The sequence below is a fragment of the Microcaecilia unicolor genome, chromosome 7, assembly GCF_901765095.1.
Source record: "Microcaecilia unicolor chromosome 7, aMicUni1.1, whole genome shotgun sequence".
NCBI lineage: Eukaryota > Metazoa > Chordata > Amphibia > Gymnophiona > Siphonopidae > Microcaecilia > Microcaecilia unicolor.
Genome location: NC_044037.1, coordinates 240,562,827 through 240,582,162, shown reverse-complemented (window position 1 = coordinate 240,582,162; position 19,336 = coordinate 240,562,827). Strand labels below are relative to the sequence as shown.

The 19,336-nt window shown below is 43.5% G+C and overlaps 1 protein-coding gene across 2 annotated transcripts in view; it reads left to right on the top strand.

The window, feature by feature from the left end:
• The window catches only part of PSMD14 (proteasome 26S subunit, non-ATPase 14), a 217,560-nt gene that overhangs the window by 171,175 nt on the left and 27,049 nt on the right, over positions 1–19,336 (top strand). The gene's annotated exons all lie outside the window — the stretch shown is intronic.

Below are 19,336 nucleotides of genomic sequence, written 5' to 3'. Positions count from 1 at the left end.
AGTCTGGTGTTCCACTTTGCCAAACCTCTTTAGCATGAAAGGGGAAAAATGAAGCAGTCTTCACCTGTGCAGTCAAAAGAACCTACTACTTTTTGACTGTCATATATAGTTACAGCCACAATCCTTTCAGCATTGAAAACAGATTATTGGCTTCTCAGATTTCAATATCTGTAATCAGATTGACCTTTGACTTGGCCTTGGATACTGTAGTTTCATACCCACCTGCTTCAAGGCAGTTACATTCCTTTTGCAGTCAAATTCAGTAGAGCTGGTTGCAGTTCAGGAAAGGAATTGGGTTCTTCAGGTACTTCCTGAACACCCCCAAGAGAATGAGAATTGTGTTCCATATTAGATCTAAGGGACCTCATCCTATTTCTTTGAAAGGAAAAGTTCAAGATGAACACTTTTCCTTACATTCTCCCTTGCTTGATAAAGAGAAACTGGCTGTGTTTGATGGATGTCAGAGATGCTTACATGCACATCCTAATTCATTACAAATACAGAATATACCTCTGATTTCTTCTGCACACCAACTATTTCCGTACAAGGTACTTCCCTTTTGGCTTCTTACCAGCCTCCAGAATTCTCACTATATTCCTTGTGGTGGAGGCAGCTTACCTGGATGGGTGGAATCAGTTAGTCTTTCCCTGCCTCAATGGGCTTCTGGCAGCTTCTGTAAGGATCAGGTCCTAGTCCTCAGATGTGACAGTGTCTTCTTCAGAAACTGTTAATCATCAACTTTGAGAAATCCCTCTTCAATCTAAGAACAGAATTTTCTCCATCAGAGTACATCTTGTGCATTCTCATCCTACCTTGTATCTGTTGATGGACATTGCAAACAGGAAGTCGAACAATTTATCAAGTAATGAAGGGCTTCTTATCAAGCTGCCATTTCAGAAGCCTCCTCTTCTATGGGAGCTTAGTGTTATATTTGCCTCTCTCATGAAGCCATCATTTGAGCAGATGGAGACCACTTCACTCGTGCATATTTCCTGGGGTATCCCCTTTCTAGTAGTGGTTACTTCCGCCAGAATATTTAAGTTAATTTCAAGCCTTGGTCACCTATGAATCATATTTTTGATTTCAGTACAAGGTAGTTCTACATACTTATACTCATCCTAAGTTCTTACCAAAGATTGCTGTACCTCAATAAGAAAATATTGCTCCCTATGTTTTGTCCTGACCTGCATAATAATCATGTGGACTGCAAAAGGGCTCCTGCTAACTACTTTAAACTGAACCAGTCAGTAAATTTACACAGTTGTTTCTCCTTCAACCCCAACAGACGTGGAGGGGCATAATTGAACGCGAACGCCCATCTCCATGGGCGTCTATGTCCGAAAACGGGTATGTGAAGAGGCGGGACAGACCGTATTATCGAAAAAGATGGGCGTCCATCTTTCGTTTAGAAAATACGGTTTGGACAGACCAAATGCCATGGATTTGGTCCCTTTTGAGATGAGCGTTTTTTTTTTTTTGTTTGTTTTTTTTGTTTTTTGCGATAATGGAAACTAAAAACGCCCAGCTCAGAAACGTCCCAATCCAAGCCATTTGGTCATGGGAGGGACAAATGTACAACACTACCATAGCTCTTAGGGGTGAAGGGGGCAACTACATGTGGGTATAGTGGGTTTTAGAGAGGCCTCCCATTTACCACCACGTGTTACGGGTGGGGGGGGGGGGGTGGGCCTGGGTCTGCCTGCCTGAAGTGCACTGCAGTACCTACTAAAAGTGCTCCAGGGACAGGTCTTGTTGCTGGTGTATAACCTTGGCACAGCAGTTGACACCTGAAGACTTATCTCGCTGAAAACGTCCTTTATTTGAATAAGCACCTTTACTCACAGTTAACTGCGGATCAGAGGTTGTGCCCCACTGGCAACGAGTCTCACTGGTCCTGAGATTAGCAGTAGGTCCGAGCTGGCAGAATGGTGTACAATGTCCTCTTTCAGCAACATTCAAGGTAAGAACTAAGTGCTGTAACGTGGCTAACACATGAAAGGGATCTAAAAGTGTCTTACACAAATGGCCACTACTTCATGGACTACCGAAAACAAAACAGGGTACACTCTGACCCAGTAAGCAGAGGGAAAAGCACCATGGGAGTAGAGCCTACCAACTACCAACATCGTGAGCATTTAACACAAGCTAGTGGAATCATGGAGCCCAATACCTTACACCCACCACAATGCATTGCTGATGTGACTCTGCAGTGCCCTTAACAGAAAAGGTGTCACACTCACCCGAGACCCACATCAGAACCAGAGAAAGGCTGTCAGAGGATAGAACACATTCTGCTGTCATGGAGGTGGGTACGGCATTTGAGGCTGGCATAGAGGCTGGGAAAAGTGAGTTTTTGTTGGTGGGAGGGGGTTAGTGACCACTGGGGGAGTCAGGGGAGGTGATCCCCGATTCCCTCCAGTGGTCATCTGGTCAGTTGGGGCACTTTTTTGGGACTTGTTCGTGAAAAAAAAGGGTCCAAATAAAGCGGACCAAATTCTCATCAAAAACTCCCTTCTTGTTTCGATTATCAGCTAAAGACGCCCATCTCTCCTCGGCCGATAACCACACCCCAGTCCCGCCTTCGCCACGCCTCCGACGCCCCAGTGATATTTGTTTGTCTCCGTGACGGACTGCAGTTGAGGACGCCAAAAATCGGGTTTCGATTATACCGATTTGGGCACCCACGGGAAACGGACGCCCATCTCCCGATTTGGGTTGAGATATGGGTGTCTTTCTCTTTCAAAAATAAGCTGGTTAGTGTTCCAACAGCAAAACACAGTTTGACAAATTGGCTAGCATCCTGCTTCCATTTCTTTTACAAGCAACCAAGTATTCCTCTAGCCACTAGTTGGATCTTGCCGAATCTGGTACCATTGCATCTACCATGACTCTTGAAATCTACTTTGCTGTATAACATATGCAAAGCATCTACAGTACAGTCTTGATTATCCATCCATCGGGCAAGACCCCCCCCCCCCCCCTCCCGTGACGTCGTGTTGCCATTGAGAAGCGTATGACTTCTCTTCCTGTTTTCTGGTTTCACACCCTGCAGGGAAGCCATGTTTTTGATACGAGAATGTGCTTCTCTGCAAATTGCCTGCTGTACTATTGCTGTGCTATGTTTACTGCTCTGTATTTGTGTTCAAATTGTCTGTTATACTATTTTCTCAATTTTTTTCATCAAGTATGTTTTCTCTGCATTGTGAGAGGTTCCCATTGTTTTCCGTATTATCCAACTTTTCACATATCCGACAATGGGCTGGTTCCATTTACTTGGGCTCCACTTCTTACCTTCACTCCTGCTTCATTGGTCCACTGTCAGAGTGAGCACATTTGGCTGATGTGTGCTCTCAACGTGTCTGTGTAGCATTGACAACTTGCATCTTTCTTTATGAACAGGCTGTCCTTGGAAAAATGACAAACTATAACAGCCTTGAGTTTGGGAGTCAACCTCTTACGTGCCTGGCTCAGTCCTGTTTATTGATGGAAAAAGTGTTGTTTCTCACCTGTAACAGATATTTTCTGTAGACAGCAGGATTGATCAAGCTAACAGTTCCTTCCATCTCCCAAAGAGCTGCAGTCATTCTTGAGCTAACTGAGAGTCTGAGGATACCACTGTGTTATGATTGTGGTCAGAACCCCTCTCAAACTTACCTTTTTCCTGGTGGTCAGCTTAGCTGGCTTCTGTTTCTTTTGTCCTTTCTGAGCTGGCTCTCTCTCGCTATGCTGGCAGCTTCCAGCAGCATGACTCTAATTGTTTCATTTTACTACAGCTGTGTGTGTGGACTGAGTTAGCTCTAACTCTCTTTGGGTGTACTGGCTTCAAGTGCTTCACGGTGCTGCATTGGTGTGGGTTGGGCCTCTGTGGGTTTCAGTTTGCTGCCTGGGTCTAGGGAGTGTGACATCATCAGGGAGGGCCTTGATAAGGAAGTGGTGGTGTTTCCTTCAGAGCCTTTGCAACGGTTGTGTTTGCTTTAGGGAGGGTGGTGCAGTGTGCACTTCTGACTTTGTGTCTAGTTTCCTTGTTGCTTTTGCTAAGGTCCAGGTTAGTGTTAGTGCAGTGTGCACTGGTGTCTGTGTGTTTAGCTTTCCTACTTTTCCCTTGTGGTTCCCCTACTTTTCCCTCTTGGTTTAGGAAGCACCTTGTTAGTTTGGTGTCTAGCTTGCTAGAGTAGTGCTTAGGAAGCACCTTGTTAGTTTGGTATCTAGCTTGCCAGAGTAGTGCTTAGGAAGCACCTTGTTAGTTTTGTATCTAGCTTGCTAGAGCAGTGCTTAGGTAGCTTGTTAGTTTTGTGTTTAGCTTGTTAGTGTAGAGCTCTGCTTGTAGCTTGGTGCTTAGTAGCACCTGTGTTAGCTTTGTGTTTAGTTCCCTGCTCTGTTAGTTTAGGGCTTAGGAAGTCCCTTTGTTGAGCAGGGCTTAGGAGCTCTTGTTAGTATAGGGCTTAGGAAGTCCTTTTGTTAGTTTCTGTTAGGAACACTCCTGTTGGTTTAGGGCTTGGGAGCACTTAGGTCAGTTTAGGTTTAGGAGTACCTCTGTTTCCAGTCCTGGTCCCTGTGTCATCCGGTATTTCGGTAAGTCCTGCCGGCCACTCGAACCCAAGGGCTCAACCCTTGGGGGGGTAGTGGCCAAGCGCAGGTGAAGCTGTACGGACCAGTCCAGTGTGCTCCAGTCCAGTGTGTTCCGGTCCGGTGTGTGTTCCAGTCTGGTGCGCTCCAGTCCTGTGTCCTCCAGTCCGGGGGATTGCAGTCCAGTGTTCCAGTCCTGTGTCCTCCAGTCCGGGGGATTCCAGTCCATGTGTTCCGGTTCGCTGGGCAGTGCCTGCAGTCCCTGCCGGTGTGCTTGCCCAGTGTTGGTTGGTGGGTTTTGCCTGCTGCTGTCGCTCCTCGGCAGCAGCCCAAGGGCTCACGTTAGCTCCAGAGCCTGGCCCCACGGGCTCTGAACCTGAGAACCTGACAAACTGCACATGGGAAAGATTGCACATGATCAGAACGTAATGCTAGTTCTGAGTTCTGAGAGAGAGCTGTTACATTGCAGTGCATCTTCCACATGTCTGCCTGCTGATTCCTACTTTGTACAGGAAAGCTGTTACAGGTGAGAAGCAGTGCTTTATGTACAGTCTCATTTCCTGTACTGAGGCTCCGCATCTGCCACCTATCAATTCTGCCCCTCCCCCACCAGTCTACCATAAAGGTGGTCTTCTGTTGGTCCCTGCAGCAGCAGCAGCGTTGAAAATAAGCCACCTTAGAAGCTTTCCCTTTGCTCATTCTACCCTTGCAGAAACAGGAAGTGATGTCAGAGGAGGCAGGACAGGCCAGAGGGAAAACTTCTGAGCAGGTGGCACAGCGTATATGCAGTGCTGCTGGTGCCACTGCCTGGGACCAACAGAAAAGGTACATTGGTGCAGGGGAGTGGTGATGTTTAATTGTGGATGGGGAAAATGATGTTGGATTGTGCCGAGGAAGGGTTGGGAATGGAAGAGAGCAGAAGAGATGTTTGGAGGAGACAGACGCTGTAAAGTGATTAATTTTTTTAATTGCAATTAGTTATTAATACATTCATCACAGAATTAACTGTGATTAATTTGCAGCCCTAATTACGATATATATCAATATTGGTTAGTCAAAACGAATAGCTTTAGAAAAATTGTCAACCTGTCTTATTGTTTTCATTATAAACAAATGAAAAGAAAAATCATGTATATGGCTTTAGCATAAAAGTATAAAATCCCATTTTCAAATAATGGTACATAAGAAGGGATATGGTCTAGAAGTATTAATTTGCTGATCTGTCAATGAAGAGAACTCCAAGAACCAGAATTTAAGGCTCCCTGCTGCTGAGTGCAAATAACTTCATCCAACTCATAGTTTTCTGATAATATAATAATAATCCTTTTTTTTCCTTTGCAAGTTTTTATATAATCCTGGTGACAATGTGCAACTATTGCATACACCCAGATATGGCTGCATGTATTTCTGAAAGTTTAAAGCCGATTGTGATAATTTATATGTTGTATATTTTATCCTATTTATTATTAATTAGAAGAAGTTTCCTGTCTTCCTCAGAAACTCGACAGATTCAATAGTTGTCTTTCTTCTTGAAAATACAAGTATTATTTTGAAAAATGTGGTAATACATGTTCTGTAATGTCTTTGCCTCATGCCTTGCACCTCTGTTGTTAGTTGTATTATCCCACTGCAAAATATGTTTGAAATGCTGCTAATTGCAATTTTTTTCAGCTTAATTATTTCTAAGTTGATTAATTACAAAAATGTAGTACTTTGTTGCTAAATACAGGCTATTCAGCAAAAAGCAAAATAGTAACTAGCAGAGAACTGAAATAGGAGACTGAACTTGTTTTAGTCTGTCAAATGTCTTGGGAATTGTGGTTTTGAAATCCAACTATGGTTAGACCATTTCTTATCAAACCAAACTACCAAAGTAACGTTCAGTTTTCTGCAGATTAGCATGCTATTAACATAATTGTCAGTTTGTAAAATATTCAAGTAGAAAAGGTTTACTGCTTCAAAGATTGAAATGTGTTGCTGATCGTTTTTGGATAAGAATTTGTGAAAACTACAAATTATAATGAGTATGAAATAACCACCCTTGTTTTTATTGGGTATAGACAAGCCCATACTTGCATGTTTCAAGAGAATATATTACTGGACCTTTTTAGCCTATATGTAATGACCTCTCTTGTAAACCCCATAGCATCATACGGCTTCATTATTTTTGCAAAAGGTTAAGTAGCATCTTCGTCTAGTCATAGTGAGTATGGTGCAGTATTTCTACCAGAAGTTTATACTAATTGGACGTCAACAATAAAATGGATGATTATCTTCTGTTTGACAGATATACCAACTTCCTAAAAAGTTGACGTGAATTGCAAGATTTTTAACTGAGTAACTAACAGAACACTCCTGTTTTGTTTTTAAGACCATAATTTGAATCTCATCAAACTACAGGGTGGGTGTCTTCTTTTAAGTTGAGTGAGCTGTCAGTTCAAATGGAGAACTGTGTAATATTCCATTCTGTAGTACTAGTTGGTAGGAATCATTGGTCCTGGAGACAACTGGACTGTTCAAATTGTATAATCTAATTTTGCACCAGCATTCAGATGATAAATTATTGAAATAAGCTTTTGAAACCTATATGTGCTTTATCATATACTGAAGCAGCTTTGCACATGTCTTTTAGGCCAAAATAAAGATGACAATGCCCTGAAAAGAATTAAGTTTCCACCAGAACCAAATCATTCCCAGAACTCACCCCTGTCACACCAGGGATTGTGGGGACTGATGTTGGTCCAGTGCACGTCGGATAAGCGCATGCTCTGTTTAACTGCATGCCGTACTTCGGTCCCGTTTTTGGTGGCATCAGTTTCTATGAGGACAAACTTCGGTTTAGCACACCACTGATAAGTGCAAGATTCGCTTACATGCATGGTTTAAGACCGGTCCTCTGCAGGGAAGACTCCACATAAGCACACGCACGGAATATGGAAGCCGATTGGCGCGTGACAACCAACGAGATTTCAAATTTACTGCCCCTTTAGCTGCCACAGGCAGAATTAGCGAAAGAATGTTGTTAGAGTGTACACTGGGGTCGTCACGGCAGAACTGTAAGACTTTAACACTGGCTGAACGAATAGTTCTTAAAAAATTAGAAAACAGTCAAGCATCTATTGCTAAAGAATATGGTGTCAATCCCAGTCAAATTTCACGTGTCTTGAAGCAGAAAGACCAGCTTCTGGAAGACTGGCAAAACAATACAAATCCACAACGGAAACGAAAACGGGCGGGAAAAGCTGAGAAGGTAGAAGATGCTCTCCTTTGGTGGTTTTCTCGAGTCAGGAGCAGACAGTTTCCTGTCAGTGGTCCACTGCTTATGGAGAAAGCTAACCAGCTAGCTGAAAGTCTTGGACTAACTGAATTCAAAGCCACTGTTGGATGGTTGGAAAGATGGAAGGAGAGGAACAACATAAAATTCAAGAAACAGCATAGTGAGAAACAAGACGCTGATAACTTTGGTGCTGAAAATTGGGTTGTTTCAGTTCTTCCTACCATCTTGAACGAGTTTGCACCTCGTGACATTTTCAGTGCCGACGAAAACGGTCTCTACTGGTGAGCGAGCGATTCCTGATGGAACTCTTGCATTCAAACATGCCGAAACTACTGGAGGTAAAACGTCGAAGGACCGACTGATGATCCTCCTTTGCTGCAATATGGATGGGAGTGAGAAGTTGGAACCCCTCGTCATTGGAAAGAGCAAACAGCCCTGTTGCTTCAAGAAAGTTAAGCGACTTCCTGTGTCATACGAGGCTAATGCAAATTCATGGATGACTGTGGAAATTTGGAAGCAGGGGCTAAAGTTAGACACTAGAATGCGGGCACAAAGGCGTCAGATTTTGTTGCTTTGTGAAAATTGTGCTGCACACACAGGGATGATGTCAGGCTGTCTAACGTCAAGGTGGTATTCCTGCCACCAAACACTACCTCTCTGATCCAACCTATGGATCAGGGCTTAATAGCCAATTTCAAACAACATTATCGGGTTCTTGTGCTACGTCGTCTGATGAGCGTTATGGATGACCAGACTGGCAAGGATAAACGTGCTGTTGAACTGGCTCGTAATCTATCACTGTTGGATTTCCTACATCGACCTACCAACCAGAAACACTACTACTACTACTACTTAACATTTCTAAAGCGCTACTAGGGTTACGCAGCGCTGTACAATTTAACATAAAAGGACAGGCCCTGCTAAAAGAGCTTACAATCTAAAGGACAAGTGAGTAGTCAATTCGATAGGGGCAATCTGGATATCCTGAAGGTAAGAGTTAGGTGCCGAAGGCAGCATTGAAGAGGTGGGCTTTAAGCAGAGACTTGAAGATGGGCAGGGAGGGGGCTTGACGTAAGGGCTCAGGAAGGTTGTTCCAGGCATAGGGTGAGGCCAGGCAGAATGGGCGGAGCCTGGAGTTGGCAGTGGTGGAGAAGGGTACTGAGAGGAGGGATTTGCCCTGTGAACGGAGGTTTCGGGTGGGAACATAAGGGGAGATGAGGGTAGAGAGGTAGTGAGGGGCATTAGATTGAGTACATTTGTAGGTAAGAAGGAGAAGCTTGAACTGAATGCGGTATCGGATTGGAAGCCTGTGAAGTGACCTGAGAAGAGGGGTGATATGAGTATATTGGTTCTGGCGGAATATAAGATGTGCAGCAGAGTTCTGAACAGATTGAAGGGGGGATAGATGGCTAAGTGGGAGTCCGGTGAGGAGTAAGTTGCAGTAGTCAAGGCGAGAGGTAATGAGAGCGTGGACGAGAGTTTGGGTGGTGTGTTCAGAGAGGAGAAACATCCGCATCAGCACAACAATACCTAAACCTTAACTACCTAAGCTGCAAAGGACTAAAATACAAATCAACCTAGGCATCCAGTTTTTCCTACATCAGTACACAGCTATGGAACGCACTACCAAAAACTGTGAAAACCACCTATGACCACCTCCAATTCAGAAAAAATCTAAAAACCCACCTGTTCCAAAAGGCTTCCCCCCCCCCCCCCCCCCCCCGACCCAACTTAAATGCCTGAAATCAGCGACACTACACCACCACAGTTCGTATTGATCACCAAACAATCTCATCTGTTCTTGCTATCCTCTATACGGCCCCACCACATGTTCCTTCATATGGTCCCTACCCTTCCTACCCCAACTTAACCCTTATCTGTATTTCCTTTATTCCAGAGTCTATTAACACCTCTCCGGTATCCTGTAAGCCACATTGAGCTTGCAAATAGGTGGGAAAATATGGGGTACAAATGTAACAAATAAATAAATACATATGCAGAAAGAAGCCTGAAATCATGTTACACAGGCAACCATTGTGAACTGCTACAAGCGGGCAAGCTTTGTTAAGGATGTGGAGAGGGACGAAACAGATGCAGCTGTTGCAAACGTGTCAGATGAACAGGTTATTGACATCCCAGCCGGTGTTACTGAAGAGGAGTTTCATCACTACGTAGCTGTTGATTACGATCTACACACAGCTGACAACAGCACTGATGTGGAGATATGCGCCTACACGCAGGCAACAACGGCTGATGATGAAACAGAGGATGTAATGAGCAGCGAGGCACATGCTGATGAAATTCAACAACCTCCACCTGTCACTTTTGCAAGAGCGCTGGAGAGTCTCAACACTGAGCGGGCCTATCTGGAGGCCACTGCATGTCAGTACTATGACAGCTTTTACCGTCTGGCAGACGTAGTCTATGGAACTCACAGATCCATTAGTGTACAGAGGACTATAACTGATTACTTCAAGTAAGCCTGTCAGTTAACGGAGACTGTATACTGTACGTATAATAAACAGTACTGTACATATATTTATCAGATGTCAAGCTTCTTTGGGTCACAACGGTTAAGTGCATGCTCCGGTTAACTACATACATTTTTTTGGTCCCAGACCCTTGCACTTAAGCGGATTGCACTGTGTGTATATATATATATATATATATATATATATATATATATATATATATACAGTTGTAAGCTATAAATGTTATTTTTTAATGAAGATCAGTAATCGAGATGAGTAGTTGTTTTGCTGAGGACTCTGTCTTTCGTTGGATTTGGATTTAGTTGTTTTTCCAAACTCAAGTTCAACTTCTTACAGTTCAGATATAGTACATATTTCCCTGTCTCAATGAACTTACTGTCTCAGGACTAGATTTACTAAATGGTGCTACCACATATTAACATGCATTATTTACCATAGGTCCTTTTATGAAATGAGACTGAACCCAGTATCTCACTTCACTAAATCTAGCCCTTAGTTTATACCTAGGCTAACAGAGGTTGAAGTGGCTTGCCAAAAATTCGTAAGATGGATTTAACCTCACTTTCCTAGTTTATTTTTTTTTTCTTATTTCTTTGAACAAGCTCCAAAACATTGATTAAATTTTCAATATCTGAAAACTTTGTGTATCAGTAAACAGAAGACTTTCATTGAATAGTTTAAAGCAGGCAGCTTAAAAGCAAAACTGAACCCACAGAAATGTTTTCGTTTCTTACTCCTTAACTTTGTGCTAAGTATATTGTATAAAATAGGTGGCAGTGCTGTTTTAAAGATTTGTTTCTCCCTGAGCTTATTGAAAGTATTATAAATACTGTATAACTAGTGCTGAATTGGCCCTAATCCCCCCCCCCCCCCCCCCCCCCCACACACACACTATTTTAATGCTTTGTTTATAAATTTCAAAACATTTTTTTCACACCAAAATGAGGTGAAAGGAAATAAATAAAATATCCAGAAAAAATACAGTGACCACAATAGAGATTAATCCCTAAGGTTAATCTGCAGCCAATTTTCACAGTATTCAACCCTATGGGGGCATACCTAGAAATTTCAGATCTTCTCTAATCTTCAAATTGTCTGAAGTGTAGGCTCCAAAAATAAGATTTACCCTCAAACAAAACTAAACAATTACAAGGAAATTTTAACTAAAAGCTCACACCAAGAGCAAATGTCTTTGTATTAAGATCCAAAAACTCCTCCTTTATGTTGCTTTTGATAGGTCGGGAAATACATGAATTCAAAGAATTCAAAAACTGTTCATTTATGTGTCTGAAGTATAATTGCAATACAAAATTATGGGCTATTTCTAAAGCAAAAGTCACCATTAGTGTTAATTTGTGTTTTCACTTCAAGGGAAGATTTTAAAAAGTCAAATCCAGTGATTTATGCTTCTTTCCAAATTGATCTAATTTCTTCCGTATGGATAATTCCTTTGTGTCTATCTACACCCTCCTACCACCAGATGACGGTAGAGTCTTATCAGTGACTTCACCAGTATTAGCTGGTGGTTCTCCCTGGAAAGATCCAGTATTTTCTCTACCTCAGCAGATGGTAGGTTGTGCAGTCTTTTATGCTCCTGGTCCCTGGCCTAGCTGCCTACTCTGCTGGCCACGGCCATACAGCTTGGTTGAGCCTAATGGCCACTCCCAGTTTATCTAGTCCCCAGACTGGACCTGGTCGAGCACAGAGCGCGGCTCCAGTGCCCCCAGTTGCGCTTCTTAGCATCCACTAAGTGAGGCTTGTGGCCCCTGCCCGAAGGGTGTGGGTCCCCATCTGCCCACCGCTCCTTGCCCACTCACACTATTTGGGTGTAATCCCGCAGCTCACAGGCATTGTAATAATAATAATAATAAATACTGTTGGCTTTGCCTGGGTTACCTTTATTTTCCTGTGAAAGTGTTAAAAATAAATTAATAAAATGTAAAAAAAAAAAAAAAAGGCTCAAATATTCTTGGGAAAAAAAGTGCACCCAAGAGAGCAGGGGAAAAGGTTTTGGTGGAGACACTGAGCTGTAGGCTTCAGTTGGCTTGTGTAGCAGGGCAAGACCACACGTGCCAGCCACATGGCAGAGCATGCCTGCTAGCAGATGCTGCAGTGTCTGCAAGAGCCAATAGATTAATACATCTCCCAGTTCTGTTTGTCTCTCTTGCAGTGGGCCGTTTCTGACTTTAGAAGCAGCCCTGGGGAAAGGGGGGTTGGGGGCCACCAGAGCTGCTTCCTCCACTCCCCATTCAAATGCGTTGGAACTCATGGCCCCAATGTGTTTGGCAGGAATGGTGGCCATGTTTCCCCAGCTTATTTTCTCATCTGCTGCTGTTTCTCAGCAGCAGGCATTCTTTCATCCCCTATTGGGGCTGGGGTGGTGGGGAGTCTTTCCTTCCCACCCACTCTAGGTTCACCTGTGGGGTGGGGGTCCCGATGGGTGCCCTAGAGGGTTTTTGGCTCTAGAGCCTGACCTAAATGTTGAAAAAAGCCCTGCAGAAGGAAGCTGGTCCATCGGGCACCAGTAGGGCTCAGATTTCACTGGCTGGGGCCTCTTAGCCAGGGCCAAATGCCGCAAGTGGATTCAGGGGGTTATGGAGCCTCCAGTCAGCTCTCATGTGTCAAGGGAGGACATGGATGTCTTCTGAGCATCAGTCCCTCTCAGACTTTGATTTAGAGAATTCTCCCCCATGGAGGAGGAGAGGTCCCATGTGATCTGACTTTTCTATCATGAGGAACTTTCTTGTTTTATTAATGAGGTCACAAAGACTCTTGGAATGCTCAAATCTCCAACTGCAGACTCTTCTGAGAGTGACTCTTTTGGAGGGCCTTGCAGGGCCCCAGATGCATTTGCTGCTTCATAAGACTCTCGTCCACATGATGCTTGCGGAATGGGAGTTCTCAGATAGGGCTGCCAAGTGGGCCTGGACTCCTGGACAGCTCTATTTATTTGCCCTTGAAAAAGTGAGAAGTATTGGCGCGATCCCCAGAGTGGACAAACTCGTCACAGCCATCACCAAAGCTACCGCTATCCCTGTTCAGGGCGACTTGGTCCTCTGGTAGCTTCATGACAAGCAGGTGGAGCAGCAGTTGTGTATAACTTTTTCAGTGGGGAGTATCTAGTGGACATCTGTTGGCGGCTATTTTGCACATGCCATGCTGCACTGGCTGCCGCAGCTGCTGAAATACACAGAGGTTTCCACCTAGAATCTGAAGTGGCTTTCTTGGTGGATGTTCTTTATGATCTGTTCTGCCTGACTTCTTGGTCAGTGTGCTTGTCGTGGTGGGCTGTCACTGGCTGTGGATTTGCCATTGAGTTGTGGATGCTGCCACCAAGAAACTCCTCAATCAGCTGCCTTACATGGGCATTTACTATTTGGGGAGAAGCTAAAGAAGGATATGTGGGAGGCTCGACCACTTCACATCCCTGATTTGAGGCCAAAGGGTTCCCAGTTTTCTCCTGTTTTTAGAGGTCACGCCAGGTGAGCAAGCCATTTTTGGCCGGTTTAATGTACTCAAACCCAGGCCTGCACTACTAGGAGGTCATTTCAGGCCCTAGGAGAGCCAGGATGTAGTGCCCACAGGCAGAGTTGAAGCAGTCCATCTTGCCATATAAGAACATGCCAGGACCTCACTGGTACAAGTGGGGGGCAGGTTGTCCCTCCGCCACAAATGGGCCCACATCACTCCGTACCAGTGGGTTCTGATGGTGACCGAGAAGGGATATTCCCTGGAACTCGCCTGCCCTGTTCCCGACACCTTTATGGCTTCCCGCTATGGCTCTGAGCAAAATTGCTGGGCTGTTGCCCTTACTCTCGAGCATCTCCTGGCTCTAGGAGCTGTGAAGCCGATGCCTCCTCAACAGCACAGTCTGGGATGTTATTATATTTACTTTGTGGTCCCAAAGAAAGGCGGTTCCTCCTGCCCAATCCCGGATTTGAAGAGGGTAGACGCCTGCTTGCAGGTGCAGCATTTTCACATGGAAATTATCAGGTTGGTCATCACCTCGGTTCTGCCAGGCAAGTTCTTGACTACCCTAGACCCTCATGGAGGCCTATCTGCATATTCCCATTGCAGCCATTACAAGCGTTATCTTCGCTTTTGTGTTCTTGGATACCAGTTTCGGGCTTTGCCCTTCAGTCTGTCTATGGCCATCTGCACCTTCTTCAAGGTTATGGTGGTGGTCACTGCTTATCTGTGTCACCAGGGGATCAGAGTACATCCATATCTGAATGACTGGCTGATTTGGGCAAATTCAACTGAAGAGGCCAGGCTAGCCACCCCTCAGGTCATCAATCAGTTGGAGACCCTGGTGTGGGTCGTGAATCGAGGCAGAAGTTATCTGGTTTTCTCCCAGGTCCTGGAATACATGGGAGTCTGTTTCGTACTGTCTGAGGTATGGTTTTCCTCCCGGAGGACAGGGCAGAGACTCTTCAAGCACAACAGTGCAGATTGTGCAAGCTCACGGTCCCCACGCTATGGAACCACTTGCAGCTCCTGGGCTTCATGGTTTCGACGCTGGAGAATGGTCCCTTGGGCTACAGCTCACATGCGGCCCCTGCAGCAGGCTGTGTTCTCACTGTGGGCTCTGGTCTCACAGGACTTCCACCATTCTTTGCCACTTTCGCCCAAGGTGAGAATCAGTCTGATCTGGTGGGACAGCCTGGTTCATCTCCTGAGAGGATCCCCCACAGTGGGTACTGGTCATTACAGATGCAAGTTTCCTTGTCTGGGGAGGTCATTGCCTAGGTTGTATGGCACAGGGGACCTGGACCCAACAGGAGGTGGCCTGGCCTATTAATTGCCTGGACACCTGGATGATTTGCCTGCCCTGCTAGAATTCCTGCCATTCCTTTGGGGAAAGGTGGTCAGAGTGATGTCCAACAGTGCCACTATGGTGGCCTATATCAGCAAGCAAGAAGGCACTAGGAGTCAGGTGGTAGTCTTGGAAGCAACATGCCTCTGTTGGTGGACAGAGAGACACCTGCAGACTCTCTCAATGATCCATATTGTGGGCAAGAATAATGTGCCAAGAGACTTTCTCAGTCGCTCCCTCCTGGATCTGGGAGAATGGGGGCTAGGTTAACAGGTTTTTAAGCTCATTCTGGAACACTGAGGCCCTCCACCCAGTAGATCTGCTTTGATACATCCCACTTGTGTAGAACAATGTAGCTAGGTGCTAAGAAAGGAGAAATTGTCTCACATTATAATATTCTCTTCTTTAGTTAGCTACACTGTTCTGTACAAGTGGGTGTTATCCAGTGCTACCAGCAGATGGAGGTGTCCACGGCCCTCTGCACAGTTAAAATTATTTTTTTAAAACACTGGCATCATGCTCAAAGATTCAAATCTTTTGAAGGACAGAGATTCCTGGTGGCATACTTTGGATATGAGAGCCTTAAATATAAACTAATTTCATCGGCCCTCATCAGATGTCTTTGGTTCTGGCCAAACTTTAATGCACCCAGCAACAAGACTTCCCCATGCTGAGACTTTTCTCTGTTATTCATCAGGTAAGACACATTTCTCCTATTGAGCAACACATCACTGGGGCTGTAGTCTCTTCAGTTATACCCAATGTTTTTAAATATTTCCACAACAATAATGGAAGACTTGGGGAAATTGCAAATTATTCCCTCTCTGTTGATTTTCAGAATATTCTAATTTTTGATGCACCATAAGCTTATCATTAATCATCACTGTATTAACTTCTTGCAAAGATGATACTTTAGCTTCAAGCATATTTACCTTGTTGGATTCTGGTCCAGCTATAGGGCTTGAGAATTTTCAATAACTCTTATCTACCAGTTTATCAACCCCTAATGACAGATAAGTGATTGCATCCTGTAGTGACTCAGGCATCGCAACAACTGGTCTTACCATCTCCTGTGAGTCTGGAGGGAGATTTTCCATTTGCAAACCAGATCCTCCACCTTGCCTATACCTTGAAACTATTGGGTTTCAGATCTTGCAGCCAACTCAGTTGGGGTGGACTTTGCTGCCGGGATTCTCTCTAGGACACGAGGCAGTATCTCTCCATACATGGGTGCCGAACTCTGCAAACTGTACAATATATAAATACACTAAAGGAGGGCATAGTGGCTCACTTGTTCTTTTAATCTGCCGAATGAACTGCTCTTGGAACTTAAAGAAATTTCTACACAATGCAATTCACAAATGTTCTCTGTGGATACTGTTGTATGCATTTGTATTCCAGTGAGCTTTTCTTTCTGAAGTATATTCATGTGTAGTGATTCAGTATCAAAAGTGATGAGAATGATTTCAGTGTCTTGTTCAGTGGTTTCTAAAACATTAATCATATGAGTGAAATCTCTCACATTTGACTTGAATCAAGGGTGTAAATTGTTTCAGACTTCATAAATACTGAAACTGGGTCCAAAATGGATCCTATAGCACAGACAGTTGGTCTACCTGCATATGAGACAAATAATTTATGAAACTGAGAGAATATAAATTGTGGGTTCAACAGGATGCTTTACTTCTAAAAAGCCTGTATCTAGGGTTGGTAAGACCAGCCACTTCTTTCTGCAGGTCTGTAGTGGGATCCTGTTAATGGGTTAAATAGCATTCATCGTCACTAAGATGCTGTGCTCTTTCTGTTGCCTAATCTTTTCTGTTTTGGATGAATGTCCAATCCCCTTTATCTGCCAGTTTTTGTTATATCTCTTGGCTTTCAAGATCATGTTAACTCTGTTTTCTTCTTTTAAAATATTTTAGTAAACCCAGTGCTGCTTTTGATCAAGTTTTTCTATATTTTTTAATATCAGCTGATGAAAGGTATAGAGGAGATCCAAGAGACCAGCAGAGGCCCACCATGATCTGTTTTTCAGTAAGGAAATGTCAGGGCAACTCTTTAAAACATTATTGCTAGGAGTGGAAACAAGAAAGTCCTATCTTTAAGAATACTAGGATAGACCAAAGCAGACAAGATAGAAATCCAAATATCTTTATTGCACAAGTCCAAAGTAAAAAATACATGCTGACACTAGCACAGGCCCCTTTTTTTTACTGCTGCTTAGTAAAAGGACCCCTAAAGCACTTAACTAACTTATAGACTAACACCTAAGTGCGGTTAGACACCTAATTGCCATTTACCTCTGTCTGAACGTTTAATTTCTGTTTGAGCACCTAATAGGTTCCTAACTTGGGGCACACTATATAGAATTAGGGGGATTCTTTTTGGTATTGGAAAGGACAACACTGGATAAGTTGATAATGGGACTTAATCTCCCCTACGCTCTTCTTCTTCCTATGAAATTCAGTGTTCCCTGAAATGTCCTCTTTCCATCTGTCTTCTGCTTTGATTTTTTTATTTACCACCATTAAATAAAACATCATATCAATTTTACAATCCTAAATATTTAACAGAACAAGTGTATCATCCAAATGTGGTCCAATTATAAATATTTCAAAGTAAAAGAGGAGGGAGTTAAAAGGGGGTGTAGAGAGGGGCTGGAAAAAAAGTTGTCCGGATGTACTTCTAATCTGTTTCATTCCTTTTTTTCCCTTATTTCTTCTATTTTCTTCTGTGTATTTGTTTTACATATTAAAAAATATGTTTAGCATGTCTAAAGGTAGATACAGGCTTTGCTCATGAATTAATGAGACCTTTTTTTTATTTGTTTGATCTTTTAAATTTCTCATATTTGATCTTTTAACCTCTTTCTTGAAATCATCTAATTTCCTATTACATTCTCCATCAGTACAATTTAAAATAAATATGTTTATCTTAAATGTTCAAGTTATTCTGCTCAATGGAGGAATATGAAACACAAGCGAGAGGCCATCTACAGTATACAATGTGGTTATCAAAGCAAAAGCCTTAGAGTTGACACACTGTACTACAAGATTCTAGAGGAAAAGAGAAAATACACCTCTCACCTAGCTGAAACAGTTAAAATTATTTTTAAAACACTGGCATCGTGTTCAAAGATTCAGATCTTTTGAAGGACAGAGATTCCTGGTGGCATACTTTGGATATGAGAGTCTAATATATAAGCTAATTTCGTCAGCCCTCATCAGATGTCTTTGTTTCTGGCCAAACTTTCATGCACCCAGCAACAAGACATCCACATGCTGAGACTTTTCTCTGTTACTCATTTAGGGGCATATTTACTAAAGTGTGGTAAGCTTTTGCCAGTTACTATACCTTAAGGTTTGCACTTATGGTAATACAAAGACTTTGCACTATTGGGAGCTGTGGTCGGCAAATGCCCTGCAGTTAATGCACACAGGGCACCAACCTACGATCGGGGGTCTTTTTGACATACATGGGCACATAGTGTGGATGCTCCAACACTGTCTGCTGAGGCCAAGGAGGTTTGATAACAGGAGACGGCATGAGACTACCTTGCCCATTATGTGTGCTGAAGCCAGTAGGCAGAGCTTGTCGCCCTATCAGTTTCATTGTTTAGGGTATACCAGGATGGCAGCTGCTGCATTGGGCGTATTAAAACTTCCTTGGTTGGAATTATCAAACCTCCTCGGCTGAAGCATTTAACATGGGCTCCTTGGCTAACCATAAAATGTTTCCCTTTCCAGCCCCAATGCAAGCCCCTTCCCCTTCACAGATAGTTCCACTACCATCCCCCACTGCCACCTTCACTTTCCCCTGGCAAGGTAGTATAGTGCATGATGTAGGAGGAATTCGCCTCTGCTTCTGTCCCATTCCTACCCAGGTTCAAAATGATGGCTCTGACTCCTGATGTTATTCTCATGGTATAAAGAGCAATTACGCTTATTTGGCAGATATGATTCTTCCCCCTCAATGAAGAACCCTTTCATGGCCCTTTCAAGAAAATGTTTAAAATGCAGCTGAGATAGATGTTGCCTCAACATCAAATGTGTATAATCCTTGGCATTCTGATTAAGGTCAGCATATTAGAAGAGGCCTTCTATTCCTATGTTAAAAAGGAAGTATTTGATTATTTGCCAATTAAATTTCTTGTTATGATAGTAGCTCTCCAGGCAATTACAGATT